The sequence below is a fragment of the Mustela lutreola genome, chromosome 2 (assembly GCF_030435805.1).
Source record: "Mustela lutreola isolate mMusLut2 chromosome 2, mMusLut2.pri, whole genome shotgun sequence".
Classification (NCBI taxonomy): domain Eukaryota; kingdom Metazoa; phylum Chordata; class Mammalia; order Carnivora; family Mustelidae; genus Mustela; species Mustela lutreola.
The window spans coordinates 108,062,058-108,089,377 of record NC_081291.1 but is presented as its reverse complement, the minus strand read 5'-3'; the positions used below and the strand labels follow the sequence as shown (position 1 = coordinate 108,089,377).

Sequence of the window (27,320 nt, the reverse complement as noted above, 5' to 3'; positions counted from 1 at the left end):
AGGTCCCGGAATGATGCAGAGCTGTCACTGGAAACAGAGGCCCTTCCTGCCCCAGTGACCCACTCTGCATCGGACTTCATGAACTGCCCGCCCCCCACCCCACCTCTTGCACACATGCATTTTTTCTAGAACAAGGAGACCATATGCTCTACCTCGGGCCCACTGTCCTGGTGTAACTTTCAATAGCATGCCGCTCCATTCTCAAAACGAACCAGCCTGGATGCTTGGATGATGGATACCCTACCGAAAGCTCAAAGCTTACAGGTGTTTCTCTATGGGGCACAGGTGGTAAATGACCCATGAGAGAGAGGGCTGGAAACCCGCCCTGACTAGTACTTTCTCAAACCCAACATGTGCCAAGTTCAGAGGCCGACAGCACCGCTGAAAGACCTCGGACACGGTTATATTTTTATTCCACTGTCTGAGAGACAAAGTGAGCTATAATTAGACAAACTGAGTCTTACAATTACCCGGCACGTAAGTGCTATTTGCTTCCGTTGCCTCCAGATGACTCAGGGAGAGGAGGGTAGAGGGAGGCACCGGCTCTGTTCTCTCCTCCTCCTTCCCCCCCCCCCACCCCACACCCCCCACCCCACCCCCCCCCCTCGCCACCAAGCCTGACTCAGCTCCTGTGAGGCAGTGGCATCAGGGGACTGGACCCGGCTTCCCAGGACCCCTATCCTGTCCCCCACCAAGAATGACACACAGGTGGCTGGAACCAAGAAGGGAGGAACTTGGTGCATGTCATGGGCAGGGCTGCAGAGGCTCCAAGGAGGGGGTGCTTGGGGTCAAACAATGCAGGAGAGAAAGCGCTCCACACTGAGGAGGGGGCCTGAGGTGGGAATCAGGACTCGCAAGTGCAAGTTCCAGCTTTGCTGCTGCTTACTTCTGGGACCCTGGGAAAATGACTTCCCAAAACCTTAGCTGTCCCATTTGTTCAAGTGGGGGTGATCCAACGGGCCCCCTGAGCCTGTAATGTCGGGAAAATGAGACAACATATGGGAAACGTCTTGTATTCAGGCTGCAGAGCACAGCAGGAATCCAGAGTCTGGAGAGCAGGGAATTCACTGATGCCTGAGGCAGTCAAGGGAGACTTCATGGAGGAGGGAGGCGTGGGCTGGGCCTTGACACCTGGGCAGGGGTGGACAGCTGAGGCTCAGCGACGCCCACCAACACCCACCATCAGGCTCTCCCCAGGGCATGACGACGGTCTGAGGACAGGCTGTCCGGGGAGGCCATCTGAAGACAGGGACCCCATCTTTGGCATCTCAGCCTCCACTCAATCATACTGCAGACCTTGGTGGTCAGTAAACACTCAGGAATGTTTGTGGAATTCAATAGGCATTCTCTAAATTCGTTTATGAAGAAATCATAGCTTATGATTCCAGAACAACTGATTCATTTGTTCTTGTTCTCTTTTCCTTTGTGGCACAGAAAAAGAACATTAGTTGACGTCCAACGTGAGTGTTTTGAAAAAATTAAGCTACACTAGGTGAGAACCCAGCAGCCCAGGCCAGAGGAAAGTGAGGGGGGTACCAGAGCCAGACTTCTCTGGCCCTGCAGGAAAGGGGTGCAAGAAAATGGGTGGATGATCAGGAAATGTTAGACTCAGGGGTCCAGAGGTTGGGAAGCCGCTGTGGTGACTTCGCTCTCTCCCAGAAAGCTGCCCTCCACCAGAAGTAGAGAATAGGGACAGGCCATAGGGCAGAGCCTCAGGGCATCTGCTGCTCTCAGAGGCAGTCTTGGGGAACAAAGAGATGGAGGAGTCTGATGGTGATCTTAGAGAAGAACACCGTGTCCCTGGAAAGGATGTCTAGGAATGAGAGTCATAGCCACCAAGAAGTCACGTTGGGGAGGCCTCATAGCACACACGCCCCCTCTAGCCACTTTCCTTTTCTTTCTGCCTGACTCCTGTGCCCCAAGGTCCCACATCCACAGTACGCACAGTAGAGTGGAGCACTAATGAGACAGGGACAGGAGGGCACCGTCATCATCCCAAGGAGAGAAAGGACGTCATCACAGGTTCTGTCAATGAAGGGAGACAATGGCGTTTAGCCAGATGATGGGGAGGCCTGGGGAACGTATGGTGGGACTTCTGAGGCACTGACAGGGCTATGGAGAAAGGGGTTCATGTCATCCTCATGGCCCCAGGGGTACTTTCAATGCCACCAATGACAGCCACATGGAGGCATCCTTTCCGTGAGTGGTTCTTAAGCACCCAGCATTGCACAGGCACAAGCTTATTTCTCCTAACCATCCAACAGGTTGAGTTATTCCTATGTTCTGGTGAAGAAACAGGCTTTGAAAAGTTCAAAACGACAGCCCACAGTCCCGCAACAAATGAGTGCTAGGGCTGGGATCTGAACCTCAATCAGTTTCACGGGAGAGCTCAGTGACCCTTTCCAGTGGAGCCCGACTCCCCTCTCACCAGAGAGAAGCTCCTGGGAGACAGGCCCAGCACCCCTGCTACCCGCACAGGGGCACACAGAAGTGCCAAGGGTGTTGACAGACAAAAAGCAGAGCAACAAGCTGGCCAGATGTGAAATTTAAGTGAGGTCTTCTATAGGCAAGCATTTTCACTATGCTAAAGAAACTCCCAGTGGCCGAGAGGCCAGTCAGCCAGCTGGTCAGGCCTACTATGTGCTGTGTGTACTCCCTGGGCTTTCAAGGTCATGTACATCCAACCTATTCTCTGAGGAGCAGCCCCAATGCCTCCTTCCCTCCCCCACCTGGACAGGCCCTGGTCAAGATTGTGGGCACTGACACCTATGTCCTGACCTCACCACCTTGGCCAGACAGAGTGCTCCTTGAGGCCGGGAATGGGCTGAGAGGGCAGAGCCCTGGCCTTGTCTTAAAAGCCCATCTGTAAATCTGAGCACCTTTCCTGCCCTCTAGGACCAGCTGGGAGTGAATCCAGAAAAAGGTCATGTGTAGCCCTAAGCCACAGGAACTTGACATGCTTTTATAGCTTTAGAACTCCTCGTTTGTCGAGTACCTTAGTTTGCTAAAAGGTGCTGATACTTCTATCAACAGAGACCTTCCCAGATGAGGTGACCTGGCTAGGAGCAAACTCACTGCTTCCCACCGATGTGAAAGGACTGGCCTGTTCCTACCTTTCCAGCTGAGGCTGGGAGATGCCCCCTTCTATCCTGAGAGCTGACAGCCCTCCATAACCTGCATTGTTGTGCGGGCATCTGTCTAGGCGGTTATTCTTTTATGTAATTATGAAATAAGATGCCAAGTTGTAAATGTCACTGCTAGAAAGAGGAAGATGCTTACCAGGAAGGCTGGAAGCGATTAGGGTGAGATTCTCTTAAAGAGCCTGTTCCTCTGGCCTCTGGTCCCTGCTGTCATCGTCTCTCTGTGGGAATTACATGGCGGAGCTGATAGGCCCTTCTGAGGGTGCAATAAGATTGGTATATGGCAGTGACAGCCACAGTGATGGCCCAGAGAGGATGCTGGGTTGGTTGGAGGACAGCTGTAATGACGGCACTTAGGACCACTGAGAATTTATTCCTATTTAAGGAATAAATAGGTGAGAGAATTGACTCCAAAGGGATGAAATGTATAAAGAATGGGGAAGAATATCCCAGAAAAAGGATTAGACATCTTTAAAATTCAAAACAGTGGCCAGCATCCAGGCCTACCATGTCTACCATGTCAGAATCCCATGAGAATGTGATAAAAAAAAACAAAGAGGACAGAATAATCTAGGATAATAGGTCTGAAGGAAGAGCCAAGCTACCCATTACACTGAGGACCAAAGAAGAAGTGGGCCTTGTCAAGGGTCACACTGTCGAGCTAAGTGGCAACACTTATGCCAGAACTCAGGTCTCTGTGGCTTATCTAATGCTCTCATGTCGGTCGGTGTTCCCCTTCTACTACCCACTCCCATTATGGACCATAAACTCCTCAAATCAGGGAACATCGTGGCCAGGCTAGTATGGCCCAAGACTAGCCAGGCCCCCAGTGCAAGGAGCTCATGGAGGGTCTGCCCCTCACACCATGACAACGGAACTTGAGGATGAACAGTAGTAGCTAAAGAAAGATCTCCATCATCCACATACTGGATAGCCAGCTCCCAGGAAATTGCTCTCCATATTCCCACACTACCATCAGGCATGGATCTTAGAGAACAAACAAAACAACAAATCTTTGGGTTTCTTTGGGAACCCACCTTGGACTGCACTACATTCAAAGGGAGGCAGGAGCCAAACTTCACAGTCAAGGGCCACACCATCTCCTGGTGTAAGAACAACCACCACCAGTAGTAAAACACTGTCCCTGCACTTCAGCCTCTGCGCCCCCAGCCTGGCCATCTTCTGTTCTGGCTGGACCCGTTCACTCCCAGGAACAGGGTACTGTGACGTCCAGTCAGCTGGATGAGGGGTCTTCCCACCAGCATCTCAAATCTTCAAATCTTGCCATGTCTGTGTTTAATCTCAAAAACGAGGAGTGAAGGGTGTCATTTTCTCAGGTAGGAGGAAGCTTGCCCGTGTGTTAGGAAGAGTCCTGCATGGGCACTGTCCTCGGGTGAGCACCAGCACTTACGCTGGCAGGCCAGGCCCCTCAGGGGGATGGCAGGATGCAGAGGTGCTGCCAGCAGTGTCACCTCTCGGGGCAGCTCTCAGAACATGGCTTCCCCTGTGGGATGGTCGCTTGGTAAGAGATCAGGCAAGCCAAGCCAGGCCACTTCAGGAAGCAGAGGAATTGTTGCCTCCTGGGTACAGAAGGTGGTCCGGGGGTCCTGGCTGAAACCCCCAACCACAGGACTGACAAGTGTCTGACCATAAGATGGGAGCCACGGAGTTATGTCAACCCGACATGAGAAAAGATGCTAAGGATCTAGGTCTGAGACCTATTTCCTGTTGAACTTCAACTCCAGGGGTAAAGTAAAGAAGGTGGTACTGTCTTCGAGAGAGGCCCCATCTGCTCACCTCAGCCTCTCATGCTGCAGCCTGACTAAAAAAATGGTTCACTCCTTCCTAGCAAGTGCAAAAAGGAAAGACGAGACTACAAGGGCTAGCTAAAGAGGCAGCTTTCAGGACCTGGAGACCCCAGATCTGGGCAGCACTGAGGAAGTTCCTAACTGTGCAGAGGTGTTCTCGGAGTTCAGGAGGCCCAGCCTGGCAGGACCCCGGGGGCCATTCACCACAGAAGGCAACATGCATAACCTCAGAACTGGCTGGGAACTTCCCAAGTCAACATTCCCCTGTGGAAAGGCTTGAGACAGCTCATCATCAGCTTCCAATTAAACCAGTCACAAGGCATGTCATCTGACCATGGATGGAATTACAACCCAGAGTGAGTAATTAATGATCGCCAAAAACAAACAAAAGGGGGGAAAGAAGCTTCCTTTTCTCTCTTCTCCTTCTCCTATCCCCAGAAACCATTCCTGGTAGACGCGTCTTCACACGCACAAAACAACATACAACAAAAGAGCCCAGGAAATTAGGAAAAGACAGACATGCTTGGGTAAGCCTATCACCCTGGGCAACAAACAGGCCTTCTCTGAGGGGTAGAACAACTGTGCAAGCGCCTCCTTTCCCTCTGTCTGGAAAGAGTGTCAGAGCTTCCCAGAGATAAATACTTACAATGCACCAGAGGGCTTTCGGCTCAGAACACCAGGCCTAGCTTTCCACTAACCAGGAGAGGGTTCAGGGAGAAGGGGACACTGTGACAACCCAGGCTCTGTGAGGTGCCATGAGGCTGAGACTCCGGAAGCAGCTGCTCAGAGAAGAAGCTTGACTTCTCACCGTCTGCCTAGAAATACGGCAGCCATCGGCCACCTACTTCATCAGCCTCTGGGGCTTCTTCATTGCCGTTGGGCAGGACTTCTGGCTGCCAGGGTCCGAAGGGCCACTGAAAGGGGTAGACACCTCCTCTAACAGGAGGAGGCCCACAGCCCAGGAGAAGCTGTGCTGAGGCCTGAGGGACAGACCCAGTCCCAATGCACCAGGCCAACCCCCTTCCCGGACCCCCTGGACTGGCCTCTCCTGCTGCAGGGTCTCAGGCCATCATGGCAGACTCCCCCCACACACACAATGCACTGACCCCAGCTGTGTCCCCAAGGGCGTCTGCACTTGGAATGGGCTGTAGTGGCTCTCTTATCCAACCAAGAACTTGGGTCGCTTTCCAGCTGGGCTTTTCCCGGTGCCCCCAAAGCCCCCTTCCCCACTCCCTTCACCCTGTAAGGCCCAGCTGCAGGACAGCAGGCTAACTAGGGGGGAAGCTGCCACCAAGCAACACGGTGGAACACACCAAGGGTCCGAGGCCTTGGGTCCCCACTCCTGGGGCTCCTCCAGCCTAGTCAGCCGAACGGTCTCTCCCTGGCAACAGAGAGAGGGTGTCTGTGTGCCAGGCCCAGGATGGGGGCTTTCCACTTGCTCGTGCAGCTCAGGAACTTGCACTACATTTTCTGCTGGGTGGGCATCAGTAGCTCCTGTGTTCAGAGGAGAGACCTGAGGCTCAGAGAGTCTGGGCAGCTTGACGAAGGCAACCCTTGACTCGAGGAAGCACTGGAATTGAGATCACAGACTTCCTCACTGGATAGTGAGTTTGATCCATCACACACGGGTTTTGGAGAAAAGCCTTTAGACATCCCCAAGTCCCTTTTAAAGTCCCCCTACTTTTAAACACAAGAAATGCTGCCACATCAAGGACAAAAACATCAGACATCTCCAGGCCACCCTAGCGTGGTGACTGGAACTTCTGTGGGCAGAGAAGGGGCTCCCACTTCCCACAACCATCCCCCTCAAGACCCTCAATGCAGTGAGCTGGAGAATTCCTGGGGTTCCCTTTCACTGAGCAGAGACCAACAGAGAAACTTCAGGGAAAAAGGGGGTCCCACACCACAGAAGTTGAAAGGAAGTTTTCAGTGATGATAGCCAACCTGTGTAAGATGTGTTATTATATTCATGTAAGCATCCAAATACTCTGAGATGGGCATGATTATTTCTACTTGACAAATGAGGAAGTGAAGAACCTTGGTAATCGAGATCACATGGCTGGGAAGCAGTGGAACTGGGACTCACATCCAATCTGCCAGGCTCTAAAGCCCAGACCTGCTCTTCACCCCCACACGACCCTACCCTCCGGCCCCCAGATGGCCTTGGACGAGGCCGGCTCCGTTCTGCCGGCGCTACCCAGCTGTGGAGCCCCCGACTCTCCTGGGGCTACTCTCCGTTTTCCACGTCAGCAGCCGGCCCCTGCCTCTGAGCGTGGAGGGAAGGGAGGAAATGGAGTTCCTAAGAGTGATTTATACAACCTGTTAGCAGCACTGGTAAAAGGTTTGGGGGCCAAGAGGTTGAAATTAATGACCACAGTCAGTTTTATGTATTAGCTATACAAAAAATTCTTTCTTCCAGCCCTCCTCACTCCCTCTCAAAATTAAGCATGGAAAACTGACTGTGAGCTATGGGCCGGCTCTCACATTTTTTACAACCATCGCCTCCTGTTTTGCGGACAAAACAAAACAAATTATTATGAAAAGACACAGTGTTTGCTCCAGCGCCGGTGTGACATGTGTCCCCTCCCTCACCCCTCGTGCCTTCAGTGACTAGGTATATAAATCACATCCTTTAAGCGAGGACAGAATTTATTTCCAACTTGGCTGAAAAACTTTAGGGACGTTATAATATATGACAACCCATGCAACACCTGGTCCCCATTTTCCTCTCACTGCTATTGCCAGTACGAAATTATAGCTCAGGCACTTTTGTATGAATTTCAGTCTGCAGAGGAAACTGGATTCTAGATCTGGAAAGCAGAATGTCCCCCTTCCTTTCATTTCTATGGCACAGCTGTCCGTGGCCCCCGCTGACCTCGCCACAGCTTAGAGCCCTCTGGGGTCTGCTAGAGATTTTATTTTTTATCTGCAAGAGCTCAAGCCCTGCTTCCTATTTGGGGCCCAATCACATTCTCACTTTGTTCACCAGCCTGAGATGGATGCCTGGTCTCCGCTCTTCACCAGCAGGCTTTTTTTCATAGACCCCTGGGGATGGCAGCTGTAGCAAGCAGTGCTCTTTGGGCAGAATTAACAGGTGTTTTCTGAAAATAGCGATCTGGTTACCATGGGTCTGCCTGAATGGTCACAGATCAACTTTCCAAATGGCTCACCCTGAGGTTGTTTATGGGAATTGTGGGGGCTCCTGTTTCTCATCTCCTCTGTCCTCTTCTACCTCCCCCAGCCACTTTTCCCTCTTTCCCAGCATTCGTGGATTCATTGTAAAATTAGGAAAACTAACCATGCAGCTCCTCATCCCCATGCTTTAGCTCTGGCACACACTCATGCCCCTAGCCCAGCCAGCCTGTTCAGGGCCTGTCCACCACAGCCCAGTCCCGCAGGCCTCCTCAAACGACAATGGCCACAACAGGACTGACTGCTTACATTTTTAGAGTACCCAGCAGTGTTTAAAGTGCATCCCCGACTCACAAAACTCTTTGTTATACTTGAGCTCACTTAAACCTTCCCATAACCCTCAGGGGCAGGTGCATCTGTGTGGGTCGGGTCCAGCTGCTATAACAGAAGATGTCAAACAACAATGGTCCGAATAACATACAAGGACCAAGTTAAGTTACCCAGGTATTACAGGACTGCTTTGTAAACCTCTCAGAGGTCCTGGCCCCTTCTACCTTTCCATTTTGTTACCCTGGGTCTGGTTTCCATTCTCAAGGTCACTGCTTGGTGCAAAATACCTATTGGGGCTCCAGTCAGGCTGCTTTCCAGACAACAAGGAGGAAGACAGGGATAGGTACCCGCCCTAGCCCCCTGCCATAAAGCAGACCCTTTCAACAACCTTCCTGGAAGTCCCGAATTTAGTCACTTGGCCACACCTAGCTGCCAGGGAAGCTATGAAATTAATGCTTTTACCGGGCATAATGCTGCTCCCAATGAATGGGATTGGCTTACAAAGGAAAAAGGAGAGAACAGACAGAGGGCAGCAACCAGCAGTCCTTCCACTGCCAGCACATGGTAATTCCACCCACTCTACAGATGGAGAAATAGAGGTCCAAAGGATTAAGTGCTGCTAAGGTTCCACTGTCAATGATGGCAAACAGGAACCAGGTGCATGTCATCTGACCCATATCCTCATTCACAAAGCCCCCTCCTTTGCCTCAGCAGAGCTGTTGGAATGCTCCTGCCGGCACGCCTGTCCACTCACCTTCCAGACCTCCGCTCAGCCCTCACCTGCTCCTTGCTGGCGGACAGGCCCACTGGCCCTGGGCTGCCACCCTCAAGGACTCCAGTCCCCCACCCCCGGCCTCATGCTTCCCTTCCAGCCCAGCTCTCCACCCAGTGTCCCAAGGTGTCTCTTAGAATCCACACATGGTCACTCGTAAGGGGAACCACGCCGGAGCTAGCCAGACTGCAGCAAGCTGGGCAGACCCTCCAGGCAAGGTCGTAATCCCCAAACAATCTCTGTCCTGCCGTGGGGTTCTGGGAGCACCAAACCTCCCTCGGGGGTGCCCGTGCAAGGACAGCTGCTGCCTCTGAACTCTGTTTCTGGTGACGGGCCTCTGGCATGGCTGGCACGTTGTTCCATCCTGGAGCTGAAGGCACACTCCATGCACACTGCCTAGTCACGTCCTAGGCCAGGACACTGCCCCAGCAGTCCCGGATGACAACGGCCACCCAAACACGGACAGTCTGGCACTTTCTCTCACGTCTCTCTCACGTCACTAATAAAAACTGTATTTTGGCAATTCTTCCTGGTAGGAATGGTGAATCCTTTACTCTTTCCTGGGGCTCAACTTCCTGGGGCCTTTTCACCCCGCAGACTCATCCTTCCCTTAGTGGGGTTCTGCAGCCCACCACTGCCCTCAGAGTCCCAGGTCACCTTCTATACCCTCTCCAGTGGCACAGGGCAGAAGGACCTGCCACCATGACCGGGGCATGCTACTGAGAAGTCTGCACGAGCAGGACGGGTGCAATCAGGCTGAGAACAGGGCACCTGGGTGGCTCAGTGGGTTAAGCCGCTGCCTTCAGCTCAGGTCATAATCTCGTGTCCCAGGATCGAGTCCCGCATCGGGCTCTCTGCTCGGCAGGGAGCCTGCTTCCTCCTCTCTCTCTCTCTGCCTGCCTCTCTCTGCCTACTTGTGATCTCTCTGTCAAATAAATAAATAAAATCTTTAAAAAAAAAAAAAAAATCAGGCTGAGAACAGCCAATCCTCCCCCAAGGAGAAACAGCAGGTTCTCCCAGGACTGTGGGGCAGCCGAGGGGAGAACGGCCCACCATCACTCCTTGTGCCCAGAAATCCACAGTACAGCAACTTTCACAGAGAAAAACGAGTCTCTCCATATGGGGAATCCAGAAATACCTTTCTGAGATTTATATGTGAAGACCTACCCATTCCCTTCTGTAGCAGGAGAAAAAAAATAGGGTTTTAATCTTTTCGGGAGCAGCACCTGTGGCCCCGTGACAGTTTGCAGACTGACTTGGCCAGTGGTCAAATAGCTCTTCAGGCTTCCTGTCTCCTGAGCCAGGCCTCTTGCCAAAATGTCATGTTATTTTATTGATTCTTACGCTACAATAAAAAAAAAAAAAAGCTGACGATCTATCATCACCTACAAAATGAGGTTCCAAAGGCCAGATCCTGAGCTCGGTATTTTTATGTGTTTTACCTCACTTAATCCTTACATGCAGAGTTTACGGTCCTCATTTTATGGGTTCTCCCACTAAGACAGTCTGCGTTTCAAGGCTTTCATCCCTGTTTCCGAAGGTTAAGGGGAACCCCACAGGAGCCCAAGTCTGCTGGGTCGTAAGAATTACCCAAGAACAGGGAGAAGTCACAAGACTCCACTCTTACTTCCATTTAAAATACAACTTCACCTTTCTTTGGAGCAGGGCACTCAAGAAACCCTCTTCTAACTTATTCCCGTTCCAGACTCCACAATAGAAAAGATTCTGTCTTCTGAACTGTACCTAAACACTAATTAATTCATTTCTCTGTTTTAATTAAATTTTAATTTCATTTAATTAACTAGTTTCTATTTTTTAATTAAGTAGAATTTAAGTTATTTGTTTTCATTTTTAATTAAAGACATAAAATATAATACCAAACTGACATAACTATAGATAATAGCAAAAAAGAGAGAGAGAGAGAATTTAGGCTCTAAGATATTTCAGTATGTATTTCCTAGGAAACAAGGCCACTCTCCTAATGGTGGTACTACCACCAGATCCAGGAAATTAACATGAATACATCACTGCCATTTAATCTATAGCCCCATACAAAATTTTCTAATTGTGCAAAACAAAATTTGTGACTCAAGATGACACAGAGTGATCCAGTCTCCTCCGCCTGAAGTCGTTCTGCAGTCTTTCCTCATCTGCCATGGCCTGGGACAATTTGAGGAGTATAGGCCAATGGCTTTGTAAAATCTCCATTGAGGCACATTTGTCTAATGTTTCCTCACAATGAGATTCAGGTTGTGCATCTTTGTCAAGAACAACACAGAAGTGCTAATATGTTCTTTCTCAATCCTGTCAGGACACACAATATGTCAATCTGTCCCATTATTGATGATGTTAATTTTGATCATTGTGAAGCTACCACTTGTTCTGTAGAACAACAGCATCATGGAGGGAAACATTTCAAGACTATGAAGATGTCCTCTTCCTGAACAAGTTTGACTCTTCTCATCTGAATAAAGGATTACTATAATGGTTATCACCAAACAGGGACTTTCCAATGCCTTCATTCTCTGTTTATGAACTGGCATTCCACTGCAAAGAAGAAGTTTCTAGGATACCTGGGTGGCTCAGTTGGTTAAGCAACTGCCTTCGTTCGGCTCAGGTCATGATCCTGGAGTCCCAGGACCAAGTCCTGCCTAGGGCTCCCTACTCAGTGAGGAGTCTGCTTCTCCCTCTGACCTCTCCCGTCTTATGCTCTCTTTCACTCCCTCTCTCTCTCTCTCTCATTCTCTCACTTGCTCTCAAATAAATAGAATGTTTAAAAAAAAGAAAAAAAAAAAACCTTTCGGGCATCCCCACTTACAGCAGGTCATGCCAACCTTTCATGACTGGAAGGTTCTGGTCCTACCCGCCACAGGGGTCCTAGACAAGGAGGGAGCATCAGGATTGCTGTGATTGGGACTTTTGGTCCATCCTCCTCCAAGCACCTAATGGCTAGGGGGCTGTGGAACAATGACCCTCTTGAAAAACTTCTAGCAACACCAGGCTAGAGCGCCCTGGTGCATTCTCACAAAAATAAATAATTGAAGAGAAAAACAAGTATCACAGACAGTTTCAGAAAGCAACACCACCCACCCTGGCTTTCCTCCGTTTTGTAAAACAGGAATACATGGGCTCTACCTTACTTAATGAAATGTGACTTAGGGAACTTTAGGCAAGTGTGCATGGGTGGGGCCCTGGCTCACAGGTCTGATTTTGCTCCTACATCCAGCCTTGAGCAAGCCACCTCCCATCTGGGCATCGGTTCTCCCAGACTGTAGACACAGGAGGCTTAGAACAGATGCCCTCCAAGACCCTTCCTGCCCCTGCCACCAATGATTCTGAATGGAGGTGGCCCTTTTCCCTCACTTATAACCCAGCAACTTGTTCTCAGAAGAGCACAAGATACATAGATCAGGCACGAAGATAGACCTTGCTATGTTGACCTCAGCTGTGTCAAGCAAAGCAAGCCCCCCACTGTGTGCCAAGTATCAGGACAGTGTGAGAGAGGTTTGGAAATGCAGGACCTTGTTCCTAGCCTCAAAAATTGCAAATACAGTAGCATTTTCATGATACATTCTCTGCAGCTGCCACAGCCACTGCTGTTTCCAACATTCCTCATGATCATTTTCCATGGTGGTAAATAGTACATATGAAACTCACACTGATTTAGTACCTACTATGTGCCCCACACTAGAATACTTTCAAATCTCCCAGTTTCCATTTAACGTATGTGAGAACGACGGTTTATAGTGGCCAAAGAACCCGCCCAAGGTCATATAGCTCATGAGTGCTGGAGCAGGAATGCACACAGCAAGTATAAGTGGTTCTAGAGTCTGAGTCCCTTTAAACAGGTTTACTTCAAAGTCTGCCCATACCTGTGTCAGTTTATCTGTTGCTGATAACAAACTACCCCAAAAGTCAGCGTCTTCAGCGTATGCTTATCTCTGTGGTTTTATGGGTCAACTATGCTTACTGGGTGATTCTCCCAGGTGTCTCTCTTGTGCGGATGGTAAAAACAGCAGCAGAGGCTGCCATGGGCCAAAAGCATGGGCCAGACTGGACGTTCTCTATTACTCACACAGCTAGCAGTTGCCACTGGCTGTTGGCAAAGAGCACTCGCCGGGCTGTCCACTGGAGTACTTTCACAGGGGCACTCCCCGGGGGTTTGGCTTTGCCCAGCATGGCAGCTGGATTCCAGGAGGGAGTGTGCCAAGAACAGGTGTTTCAAGAGACCCAGCGGAGAGTATGCAACTCCTGGTGACAGCTTTGGAAGTCCTGCTGCGTCACTTCCACAATATCTTGTTTGTCTAAAATGAGTCACAGGGCCAGCCCACGTTCCAGCAGGGGGACCACATGAAGCTGTGAGCACTGGGAGCCACGGCTGGTGAGGAGGTCATCTTGGCACCCAGCTACACAGACTACGCCCCACAGTGGTGTTACAGATTATCAACATTTCTGCTTTATGGTTGTCTACATTTCTACCATCTGTGTGTATTCTTTCATAATCCCTGAAGCAAATTACTATTTTGAAACATAATGTTATAATACATATGATTATCACTATGTCCAATATATATATTTTCAGGTACTTAATGTATGTATATATACATATGAGACAGGAAGAAAATGTGCATTTAAAAAAAAATACTTCTCATCTTCTCAAAATGAACATGTACTGCTTTTAAACTAAAAACATTTTTACACTTGATCTTAGTCAAAAGGCCAAGAAGCGATTAACTACCTCATAGAAAATATCCACTTTCTGGCAACATATATCAGATTTAAGACATCTGCCATGACCTCAAGATTCTTTTAGGATTCCTTCTCAAGTTATCCATTTTTATAATCTTTTTCCTAGGATGAAGTCCGTCTAGAGATTTCTGCCTTCCTCCTATACTTCACCACAAGGTAGCTTTCTGGATTTCCAAAGGGATTTTGTTTTTTGTTTTTTGTTTTTTTAAGAAAAGGTAAACAACAACCTGGGAGTACTTTTATCTGATTTTTTTTCCCTGTCATTTATGTAAGTATATTTGTGCTGTATTTTCCACATCTCCTCTTGCCAACTACAGCTTGGAAATCCAAGGCCAATGGCAGGTACTCTGGATATCTTAGCAGCTTAGAAAAGCCCTCAAGTCTATGGTAAGTAAGTCTTTCTTTCAGAGGTCAATTTGCATTCTCAGAGCTCCAGGCCTGGAGGAATCCAAAAAAGAGTGAGCAGTTGTGAAGATACACAAGGACAGTCAATCACAACCTGGAAAGTTCGGTCAACCCTCTGCAGTGAGGGGGGTTAGCCTGAGGCAGAGTGAGCCCCTCTGGTCAGGTAAATGGCTGTGAAAACATCCCCATGGAAAATGGGGGCTGCAGGTAATAGAGTTGCCGCTGTCCCCAAACAGAGAGCCTCCCTCTGAGTCATGGCACCAAAGGACAGTGGTGAACCTGGAGTGGACACGTCTGGCATTGAGTTTGGAGAAAGCAGGGAATGGGGGCACGAGGTGTCAGGAGTGGGACTGAGTTCTTCTGGCAGGTGGGCTGAGCCCCGCCCTGCCCTGGGGTCCCACTACCAAGCCCACCAGCAGAAGCAGCTCTGGGAGTCTAAGAGGCTGATTTGTTGAATCATTCGGCACTATTTTTACCCAGTCACTTTCCAACCATAAACCCACATTTCAAATTTCATTGTTTGGGGTGGATTAAGAAATTCGACTTGGTCTTTCGTGTGGTTTAATTTCCTGCATGCCTGCATGAAGGAAAAACTTGAGAATTCCGATGGAAACATGACATTTGAACCTTTTCTTGGCAGGAGAGCGTCCAGATTTTTGGTGTCTCGACTGTTGTCCAAACCTACAACGGATTCAGCAAGGACGCCTGGACCTGCCCTGTTCTCTCTCTACCGAGGCAGACAGAGTTTCCCCCGTGGCAGTGTTTATGGCCTGGCTATTGGCAGACTAGGTTGGGGCAGATTTGTTATGAATCTTCCAGTCCATTATTGAGAGCTGACGCTGCCTCTGTTCAATTCGTGTAACAGTCAGTTGTGACATGCTCAGTCATCAATGAGCCACACCCAGGTGCGGAGTTTGGTGACTGTCAGTGACAGCAGAGTCAAACAAGCTTGAAAACAAGTCCCAAATGATTTCAGTTACAAAGCCGTGCATAACTCTGTGGTCACAGGAACAGCAAACACACACCAAAAAGAGAAGGAATGTTCCTTTTCTGTGGAAACCAGGATGAGTCCTGTTTTCTTTTCAAAACACATTCGCCTCCCCTCTTAAGTACAATGATGATGCCTGGTTAACTTTAATTCCTTTGATATAAACAGGCTCTAAAACTTCAAGGTCTTCCTGATGGCCCCAAACACTTCTAGGTCAGGCAGAGCTATGATTTGCTGTTCAAGGATGCAGCCCCCTTTTCAAAAGCAAAATCCAGAACTGCACCAAATTTTCCTTCTGTATCTCATGAGAGCCTTGACATGCTATAGAAAAAACAAAAAGTCAGTGTGGCTAGAAGTACACCGCTGGGGAGCAGACATGCCCCCCAGAGGCTGAGAGCACGAGCACACCCTGCTTTCCCTCTTGGTCCAGGGGCAGTACCAAGCCAGGCCCTCAGCATTCAGCCCACCAAACCCATACAAACCAGCAACGCACGGCAGTTCTGAGACTCGGGCCACTGTTCCTGTTTGTGATGGACAACTCTGCACTGTTTTGATTATCCAACAAGTATTTACTAGACCCCCGCTCTGTGCCTGGCGTTCCAGCCACTGCAGCTGGAGCAGGGAAGCCAGCCCAGGGCCCTGCTTTCATGTCCCTTCTGGTCTAGATGAGAGGACAGCACATGGCAGTAAATGCTGTGGGGAGATGCTGAGGAAGGGGATGCAACATGCTACGGTGAGGGCAAGTGAAGATGGGACAAGAGAGAAGTGAGGCCTGAACAATGGGGAAGGAGAAAAGCCAAGATCTGGGGAAAAGAGAGCCAAGGGAGCCTACTGGTGAACATGCAAGAGGGGGCGGGTGTGAAAGTTGTGGCTAGAGCATGCAGTAGGCAGGCACGAGACCCACAGGAGACTCAAGCACAGTAGGAGGGTGGCCTGACCGGGGAACCTTCCCCCCACCGCAAAGCTGGCACTTCAATGTGCCTCTGTCCCCAGCCAGGGGTCCTGGCCTCAGATGGCACGTGCCCCTAGGGCACCCCGGCTCTTGGGGCTGGGCTCTCCGCAGTGAGGGTGCTCGACTTGAGAACTGTAACAGAGCTTCCCCATCTAGGGAACTGCTTCTGTCACCTAGTTTCTAGGAGGCTGGGGTATACGGACAGGTTCTGTTCCTGGCCTCAGCTCTCCTTTGTGCAATCACCAAAACAGTTCCTTTTCTCTCACTGACTACACCAGAAAAGCCCGGGGGGTGGGGGGTGGTCCCCTCTTCTACCCTCCTCCCATATATAAGTACACAGGAGGACTTACGTTAAAGGGTCGTCAAAAGCAGGAAGACCAGACAAGTGGCCATACAAGCACTCCACGTGGCCAGGCAGCCACCTGTAATGAAGGCCAGTGTGGGGCAGCTGTGGGGGTGAAGTTCAATCCTCATTCAGTTATTAGTTGAATAAACATATGCTATCTGACTGATTAGGCAAAGCCAAACAGGGTGTCCACCCTGGACCTGCTCACAGACTAGTGATAGAGATGAAGTAACAGCACCAACCAGCACCCAAGGACACCCATGCTCAGGGTCCAGGGTGCTGGGGGACAATGCTGGGGTGCCCCGAGCAGGCACGCTGGAGAAGACTTGGCATGTACTTGGGCCTTGTCCTAGCCAGCTCAGGCTGCCCTAACAAAATACCAAACCCTGGGAGGCTTCGCTCATGGTCCAAGAGGCCGGAAGTCCACAGCCCCGGTGCTGACAAGTCCACTTCCACTGAGGGGTCTTTTCCTGCCTTGTACACTGCCACCTTCCCCCTGCGTTGTCACCAGCCTTTCCTCTGTGCTCGCTCAGACAGAGTCACGCTATGGCCACTTTGCCCGCTTCAACAGAATACCAATCCTATCTGATGGGGTCCTACCCTTATGACCTCATGTAACCCTAATATCCTCCCAGAGGCCCATCTCCCAATACCATTTCATTGGGAACTGGGCTTCCACATCTGAATTTGGAAGCATGCAACTCAGTCCACAATAGGCTTTGAAACACTGTTAGGCACCAGAGGCTTCTCTGTGGGAAACAGAATTACAGGAGAGCCTGGCATCAGCAAAGGCAGGGCCACGTGGGCTTGGAGGCCCTGCTGGAAGAGCAGAAAGCCAGCCAGTCCGGCTTGGGTGAGGAGTTGTAAGAAGCATGGGGGAGGTGAGACTGCTGGAAAGGAGGTCTGGGAGCAAGGGATAGCAGGGAGCCAGGGGCCTGCCAAGGAGAGGAGAAGACAGGCTCCGGCCTATGTATTGCAAAACCCTCCCAAGCTATGTGAAGGACCAGACAGAGGAGGGGGACAGTTAATGGGCAACTGCAATCATCATGACAAGAGAGGGAGAGGCTCTGAATTAAAGCCATGGTTCAGGGGCGCCTGGGTGGCTCAGTGGGTTAAGCCGCTGCCTTCGGCTCAGGTCATGATCTCAGGGTCCTGGGATCGAGTCCCGCATCGGGCTCTCTGCTCAGCGGGGAGCCTGCTTCCCTCTTTCTCTCTCTCTGCCTGCGTCTCCATCTGCTTGTGGTATCTCTCTGTCAAATAAATAAATAAAATCTTTTAAAAATAAAATAAAATAAAATAAAGCCATGGTTCAGACTGGTGAGAGGCTGCAGACAGAGGAGCTCAAGCTCTTCTGGGACTGGTTGACTGGAGCCCCGACTTGGGTCGGGAGGATAGGAAACAAAGCTGAGGTCCCCTTGCCCGGGACTGCTTGGCCCATGTCCCTCTCTGGGCACCAAGAAAACCCCACACTCCCCACCCCATGCCCAAGTCCAGGAACACAAACACTCCCATGTTCTCCCACCGCCCAGGGAGGAGGCCCTGGCCCTGAGCAGCCGTGGCCCTGTCCTGCTAGGAGCGGGGCCACAAAGGGCAAGGGCCTCGAAGAGAGGGTTACAGATATAAGTGGGGGGCTCTCTCCAGTGGCAACCCATCGGACCAGCTTCCCTGAGGGCTACTTTGCTTCCCCTCTTGCCCCCCGGGACAGAGAAACCGAACAAAGAATGGAACCAATGCTTACCAAGCACCCACTGCCCACCCCCCACGCCCCCAACAGGGCCCTAAAAGAGGGCAACTCTTGGATGGGAAAGCAGGAGGAGCATCCAGATGTTCTGGAACTGGACACATGCCAGTGACCCAACAGGCAGCATTCCTGATCCCTCATCAGTGGTTCTGGTGAGGCCAAGAAACCAGTGTGGCTCACAGGGTCCCTGTCACAGTGGTCGGCCTCCCTGTGGCCCTTGGGTCCATGTCCTCATCTGCAGAACAAGGGGTTAGGCCTGGGGGTCCCTCAGTCCCCTTCCAGTCCTAGCCCTACCACCACCAACTCAGTACCTATACCTGGGAGAGCTGACCTTGGCAGTGCCTGATGACAAATGATGTGGAATTTTCTGAGACTTGGCCGAAAGAAAAAAAAACACTTCCCAGGGCACACTCAATATATGCCTAAGAAACTGGCATGACACTATATTTTTATTAACTGAATCCTATTTTCTCGGTGATTAAAAGCATCATTTCAAAGCTCTTTCATTTTCCTAATTTTCAAACAGCAGTGAGCTTCCCAATTCCCCAAAGTTCCTTCCTCCCACCATCACCATCGCACCAGGCAAGCAGCTTGGGGTAAAAAAAAATGGCACCCAGGGAATCATATTTTAAAGGAATCTCTATGGAGGAAGTGAGCTTCCCTTTACAAAGCAGGCACTGCTCTGCTCCCTACCAAGCACCTGCTTCTGCCAGAGAGTCCCTCCAGGTACCTGTCAGAGACCACCAGCCCCTTTCCTTGCAGAACAGCCACCAGCAGTCACTCAGGGGATGCCCCCCACAGGGGATGAGGGCCCAGCAGCCGTGTCAGCAGGAATACTACCAGGTACAGCCTTTGGCTCCCTCACTTTGCAGGGGGTACAGTCACGAGCCAGGGGCTGGTTGGGAAGCCCATGGCACAAAAAGGACACGAGGCCGTGAGCCACTTCTCTGGTGATTGCCTTGTCTTAATGAAGCCTACAAGTCACTCTATGTCAGTGTCCTATAAACAAAGTCTCACAGTAGCCAGGAAACGCAGCCTCACCATCGCATGTCAAGAAAACCCCACACTCCCCACCCCATGCCGTCTTGAGTCGCCAGACCCTCAAAAGATTCACCTTTGGGGGCGCCTCGGTGGCTCAGTTGGCTGAGGGTCTGACTCTTGAGTTCGGCTCAGGTTATGGTCTCAGGGTCACAGATCGAGCTCTGTGTGAGCTCTTGAGCCCTGCTCAGCAACGAGTCTACTTGAGATTCTCTCTCTCCCTCTCCTTCTGCCCATCTCCCCCACACTCTCTCTCTCTAAAATAAATATATCTTAAAAAAAAAAGATGTATCTTTCACTTCCCTCCCCAGGGCTCAAGGAGAGGGGTCCAGGATCAGGACCCTACAGACCAAGTCCAAGGATTTGCTTATACTCTCTTGCTCTAGGTACCATTATTTTTCTTTTTAGGACTTGTCACAATTCATAATTACATATTTATTTATTTACTTATGGTCAGCCTCACCCATGAGACTGCAGGCTCCACGAAGGCTTATACTGTCAGCACCCAGGACCGTGCTTGGCACATCTCACAACTACTGCTTTTTTTAAAGGAGGAAGTACAAGACTCCCCCAGAACCAGAGTCACTGTGAGATATCTACTAAGGAGCAGAGTGTCTCATGGGGGCGACTAGAAAAACAGCTATTCTATCTCAGGCCCAAAGAGGCAAACAGAAAACTCTTGTTGGAGAGAGGGGGATCAGGCGAGGACACCCAGGAGGTGATCCTCAACCTAGGTCCTTAGAGGACAAGTGGCAGGACCTTACAAGTAAAAAGAGGGCCCACAGGTCAACAGAGAACAGGGCTGTGGCAACTTACCAACCACACTGTCAGTGTTTTAGGTTTTTATGACCCAAGTAGCGATGCAGTCTGCATGGACTGAGCACCAGCCCTGGAGACAGGAAGAGAGACTGGAGCCATCAAGAGACATGTGTGAGAACAGGTGAAACCACCTGACAATCCCAGTGGGAATGAGGGAGGGAGGGAAGTCTAAGACAAGTTCTTTGCTTCTGGCTCAAGCAACCTATGATCTGCCAAGATAAGGAAAAGGCAAACTTAGGAGAAGATGACAATCAAGTCTGTGATGCGAGTTGACTCTGACGTACCTGTGGGACATTCAGATGGAGACCTCTGGGACCAGTCCTAATGGAAACTTTCTAAAAGTGGGTGTCAGGCAGATTCAGAGGTAAGGACACTGCTAGTAGCGCTCCCGCACCCTGTCCTCCTGGCTCCTTGCAGTCACAGGGCCGTCTAACCAGCTCCTGGGTTATGGACAAGGACCAGGAGTGATGGGGGTAACGTCTAGACTAGAACAGTGAGAGGCCACTGTACAGCCCCGCCCCTCTTCCCCTATGAGCTGTGAGTTCCAGGTGGTGAGGCTGCAGGATGGAAAAGCCTGAACCCCCGTGTTATCATTTGAAAGGAAGCTGTCCTCCAGGGCCAGAGAGCAATTTGTTTGGAGGAGAGAAAAAAGGTATGAAAGCACTGACATTTCAGGCATGTTTGTTACCGCAGCCCAGTCTAACGCAGCCTTACTCGTGCAGATGATGTCAGCACATAGTAGCTCCGTCAAGGCACAGATAAGGTGGGCCTGCAGAATCTTTTATCTGCCCACCCCCATACCTAAAAGATAGGACATGATTTTAACAACGGGATCACACTCCAGTAATGTCCTGTAAGGATGAAGAACACTCTTGCCCCACCCTGGGGTACATATCACAACCTCAGCAAGAGGAGGGCTACTCAGATCCTCCCCAGGTCATTCTGATATCTTCAGGCTCCTACTCCACTTGCTCGATCTACAAGTAACTGGGATGAAATGCAGAGAAGCAGGTCTTGAAGACAAATCTGGGTTCTGTCACTCAGTCCCAAACGAAGCAATCCACACTCATGAACCATCAGTGTGTACCACCTCTGATACTCTGGGATTATTCGATTAGTTTATCATGTCTATCAAGCTCCCTCTGCTTCTCCATTCCCCCCATTTGGACATATCCCGAAGTCAGAGAGACTGGGGAAGTCGAGGAGGGCACGACATCAGTCTGTATCATACCACAGCCTGCATACACAGACTCCCTTATGCTCACCTGGTGACTCCGAACAGGAAAAAGACAGAAGTTTGCCACTGGAGTTGACAATGTGAATAAGTCATCAAAAAGACGCCAAAGTCACTGTTCCCATGGCAACACTCCTTACCTCACAGAACACATGCCCACAGTGTCTGCAGAAAATGTGATTTTGGACGAAGGACACAGCCACTCAGAACCAATGGAAAGGAACACCCAAAACCCCTGCCCGGGAACTGATTCCCTAGGCCCGCAGACACAGCAGTGTTCCGCTCTGCGGCATGTCTGGGGCCACCTGCCACTCCTCTCTCGGGACATTCACATCAGCACATCCAGCTCTGGGCTCCCCTTGTGAAAGCTCTGCCGCTTCCTCAGGCTTCAGGGGTGGGGGCGGGGGTGTCTTCCTGTGGAACTCCTCATCTTCAGACACATTCCTGGTGATCCATGTAGACTGGCTCCCTCCCTTACACTATTTATTACATAATTCTAGCACATGCATATGGAGTCCCATTAGCTGTTTCTGCATCTGTGACGCTCACCAGGCAGCCTTGCCCCCCTTTTATTCCTGAGAACCGGATCCAAAGAAAGGCCTTAGCTGCAAGGTGAGCTCGAATGAATGAATGAATGTAGGACTCTTGATTCAGACTTGTTCTGTTAACTGTGTCCACTGAGGATGTGTTAGAAGATACAGACTCAGCTACCCGCTTGCTGCGGTCATGCCGGCAGGAAGTCCAAGTGAGCGAACCCCGGCCTACACAAAACCCTCACCCCAACCCCACACCCAGCCACCACAGGAACCCCAGGCCAGTCTCCCTTTCCTACTCTTGCTGCTCATTTCCAGACCAGTTTAGGAAGCTGCCCTGCTCACCCCAAGAAGTCTCATTATGTGGTCTAATACCACATGGTAGGGGCTGGGAGGGAGCAGACAGAAATTTGCTAGAACCGCAAGCACTGCATCTCCAGCCAGATGCAGCCATCAACCACGAATGGATGTGTGGTTACATCAACAGAGGTATAGTGCTTCACATGCGGAGGTGAGACTATCACCTTACTCTACCCTCCAGTGTGTACCTGTCCCTCTCACAAGTCCGCCTCTGAGTACTCTCCTATTCAAATCTGAGCCCCACACTTGAAGAGGAGCAGAGACCAACAGTAGCATGCCAAAAAGCAGGCATAGGGATTGTGGGTCATATGAAAGCATTCCCTGTGGGGAACGCATGAGGAAACTGGGGCTGTTTCCCCTGATTGAAAGCTGCCTTTGAATTCCTGAAAGAAAGGAACTAGGCTTCTTCACTGAGGCTAAGCTAGTACAAGCGTCAACAGATAAAAGCAGGTTCTGGACAATGTAAGAAAGAAGTTGCTGAAACCCAAACATGTCCAAGATGAAAGAATCTGCTTCTGGCAGCAGTGGCTCCCTGGCAGAGGGAATCCAAGTGGTATGCACCACACCGTCTCACTCCCCGGGGATGCCACAGAGGAGAATCGAGAATGGATAGAGGGACAATGCCTTCAAGCTTTTTCCAACTCTGCAATTCTCTGACCCAATTGAACAACTCCCTTATCGCCACTAAAAACTGCGATGTTCCATAGTCTGACCAGAAAAGGATATGGAAGGTTCAAGGACGGGTTTGCAGTCACGTCCTATTTAAGCTGAACCTGAATCCCAGCCAAAAAATCAGGGAGCTGGAGAGATCTGTGTGTGTGCATGTGTGCACAGGCACGTGTGAAGAGCTGGGGGCGTGTGGGGGGCAGTGATGAGACAGAAACCCCAGAAGGGGCACTGCTAGGTTCCACATTCATAATCAATCCCAAGAAACAGAAACAAACTAGTCGGACTCATCCAGAGGGAAGCAGTTGTATGGGGGATTCAATTTCCTCCTTCCTGCGAGGGAAACATTTAAAGGTGATTTCCCAAATTTCACTGAGAGTAGTAAAGATCTGGCACAAAGCTACCACTGGTAGCCTGCGTGGGTAGGAAGCCTTGTGTCTGTACTTCCATGCTGTGTCACTGGTCTGTGCTCCTCTGCGAACATCCCTCCTGCCCACGTTGTACCTCAACTCCAGCTCTCTCCTGTCTGTCTGCCTCACCCACGGACCAGGACTCCATGCTGCAGACAGAGCAGGACTGGGTGAGGTGGAGTGACAGAGCCACTGGTGAAGGACAGGAATCCCAGAGCTCCATCGCAGAGCGACAGGGGCTCCGGAGCTTCCCGGAAGGGCACTCTTGACCTCCGAAGGGGCAGGGCAGGAGGAGCAGAAGAAAAGGTGCAGATAGGACAGGTGGCCACGCAGCACCTGGGAGGCATTGGCCTTGAAGGTCACGCATTCATTTCTTTCCTTTTTTTTTTTTTTTTTTTTTTAGCTTTTATTTATTCATTTGAGAGAGAGACAGAGAGAGCACAAGCAGGGGGAGAGGGAAAGGCAGAAGTGGACTCCCCACAGAGCTGGGAGCCCAATGTGGGACTCGATCCCAGGACCCTCAGATCATGATGTAGGTCGAAGGCAAATGCTTAACCAACTGAGCCACCCAGGTGACCCAGACCATACATTGATTTCTAAGTCCAGATCCCCAGATCCGTAATTGAAGCCAGGGGGTGGGAGTGGCCCAGAAAGTCCCTCAGTAGCCGTAGAGGACTCTTCCACCCCAAAGACCTGGCTGGTCAGGGCCAAGAAGGACAGAGTCTCAAAGTCTGCATATGATTTATCCCTCTGGGCTGCCTGATCCCCAAGACTGATTTCTTTTGGCTGCAGCCTCCCCTGATTCCCAAGCTGTTTCCGGCTGCTTTTCTCATCTCATTATGCCCTTTTGAACAGTTTCCTTTTCCTTTTTCTTTCTAGGGGAGGCTGCTCCTCTTCCTGGCTCTGCAGCACTTGGAAATAAGCAAACAAACAGATGAGAGCCAGCCTCTGGGACCAGCCTCCTCAGCCCCTCCTGGCCCCAGTGCACGACGTGGCCCCGTCTGGCCAAGGGGAACCAGGCAGCAGCGGTGACCAGCGGTGGGAGCAGCCAGCGCCATGGCCAAGGTGTTTGGACCCACATGCCCACAGCGCCACACACACGGCGGGCAGACTGGAAAGGCATCCACGGCCCCCTCAGCCTACACACAGCTGCTCGCCAGGGGCAACAGCAGAACAGAACAGCATTTCTCCTTAGGAGCAACTACAACCACCCAGGACTTTGGTCATAAGAGGGTTCCAAACATGAGATGGTAGAAGAAACTTAGCCATTTAAAAAAAAAAAAAAAAAAAGTGACATGGTTCAGCCCTGCTTGGCTAAGGAGAGCTGGCCACAAACCAACATATAAAATGCTCCACTGATTCCAAAGAATTCAGTTTGGACAAAAAGACAAGCAGGTGAAGAGCACAGCAGGGAGTGGAAGACATTGGTAAGCTGGGGGAGAGGCCTCCCCAGCGGGCCACAGGCAGTGAACAGAGCCCAGCAATGGGCCAGGAGATTAGAACTTGGAGCCCATTTTCCTCCATGGAAAGAGAAATCAAGGCATTAGCGTAATTCAGAAGGCAATGCTTGAAAGAGCGTGGCTTCCTCATCTCCGATGGCTACGGAAGGGTCTGTGCTCGCCCTCCTGCACTGGCCAAGCGCTGAAGTGCTCCTTCTGCAGCTCGGTACATGGCTGCTGGGTCTTTTGCTGAGGTCCGTGCTTTCATTCGCTATCTATTCAGCCATCGTCCTATGTCTCCACTTGTTTTTATTTTTTTAACTTTGTGTCATCTTACTGGAACACCTCACATTCTTTGAGGAATAAGGGATTGAGTAGAAAAATAGTTACAAATATCAACGAGACTAGTACAAGAGCACTGTTGGCTTACCATGTGCCAGCTACCGCTGTATGCTACGCCCGTTCATGAACTCATTTGGCTGTCACCACAGCCCTAAGCACAGGGATTTTATTGCATTCACTTCACAAAGCGGGGTGCTGGAAGCCCAGAGTAGTTAAAGGCACATACATGGTATCTGGCAGAGCTGGGGTCTGAGCTGATGGGTTAATCTCCATAGGCTATACCCTTAACTAGGAAGGGAAGCTGATGAATTACCCAGTTAACTCACAGACTAAGCTCTCTGGCTAAATTCTAAGGTTAGCTCCAAAGGAGCCATAGTAGCTTTCTTGACAGCCCTGGTCCTCCAAGATCTCCAGTAAAACATGCCATTCCAACCACACTTCCTATGTCAAGAGGCGCCCCGCTTCTCCAGACAAATTCCCAACCAGTAGGTCTAAAAACTGCCACCAGCAGAGCTCCTGCCTTGTGCCAGACGCCATGAAGGGCACACTGACCCAGTGACCCAAATCCTCGAACTCCTAGTTGCCAGCTTCCCAGATACTGTGCCAGCCACTCCATCCGGGGTGTGCTCAGGCGTGAGTCACCGCACCTCTTTGGCTGGGATTTTTCATATTTAAGGTGGGTGAACTCTGGTAGCCACCTTCTCAGCTCACGCGGTGGCCATGCGGTTAAAGGTCAGGACTCACAAAGCACTTAGACTTGCGGCTGGCATCAAGCAAGCGTTCAGTCAAGATCGGCCAAGCTGTCACTGCTGCCACCAGACAGGGACAGCAAGGCAGCCTGTTCAGTGAGCAGAACCAACAGCTTCCGCCATACACAGGACTGCACAGAGCATCTCCATTCTAAAGGTTTGAGGGCTCAAATGACTCTCCAGACGACCCCATGAGCCCTGCACTCACGTGGGGTGGCCTCCTGCCACAGAATGATGTTCCCTGGATAAGCAGGGAGTGTTACTCCACTGCCCAAAGCTTGTAAACAGTTCCACAGAGAAAACATCCTGCTGGGTTTGCGTTCTCCTTCCGCCTCCTGGAAGCCTAAGCAATGAGCCAAGGTCTGCTATAACCATCAAGAGGTGAAGATCTTAACACAAAGAGTCACTGGTGGAAAAAAGGAAATGAAACACACACACACACACACTCACACACACCCTTACATTATTCATCCCATTATGTGAAATTTATTTTTTCCTCCCAACAATATCAACTCCCTCCCCATAAAAGGTGAGAATTTAAACTGTTAGTTTAGGGCTGCCAAAACAACTCTCTAAATCCAAAAAGATTTACTGAGAATCTTCTAATGTGTCTGGTGCTCCAGAATATACCAAGGACAAAAGAATCTCAAAATCTAGAGAACAGGAAAAATGAACTATGTTTCTAAAGCGTGTGTCATGTTTTCATGTACTTCATCTCCTTTATTTTCTATAAAACCCTGTGAGTTACACATTATTCTCTTCATTTTACAAATCAAGAAACTGAGGCTCAAGCATGACAAATCAATTCAGCTCACACCACCAGTTCGTGATGAGCCCGGGATAAGATGTTCGGGCTTGAGAATTCTAACTTCTTCACTGTTCCCACTGAACTCTTGGGACTCAGACTAGGACTGGTCTGCTCTTGGGCTCTCAGAGAAACTGGCTTCCATCTGCTATAGCCACTGGAAGAAGGTTAAGTCATTTCCAGGAATCCAGAGGACTCAAGTCCCTCCAGACTGGGGTCAAGGCTCCGCTGTGGTTGTGAACCAGATGGAAGTAAGATTACCATGGGGCCCAGAACCCAGCTGCTACTCATCCTGGTCCCCGGGAAAGGGGTGATTTGGAACTGACTCAGATCACACCTCTCAACAGGCCAGGTTTGAAGGGAACCTAGGGTTGAATGGCCAGAAAAATCTTGAAAGCCTGTGACTTCCCAGAGTCAAAGAGCTCTGTAAGGCACCTATTTTTGGGAAAGGAGCACTGTCCTAAATTCTGGAATGAAAAGCTGTTGGAAGACACGCTGAGTTATCTTCTAGAGAAGGGAGAAAGAGAAAATCAAAGATAGAGATGAATGGCCTAATTTGTGC

At 50.4% G+C, this 27,320-nt stretch overlaps 1 protein-coding gene across 3 annotated transcripts in view; it reads right to left on the bottom strand.

Moving 5' to 3' along the window:
• XXYLT1 (xyloside xylosyltransferase 1) overlaps positions 1-27,320 on the bottom strand; it is a 157,846-nt gene that overhangs the window by 67,688 nt on the left and 62,838 nt on the right. The window lies entirely within an intron of this gene.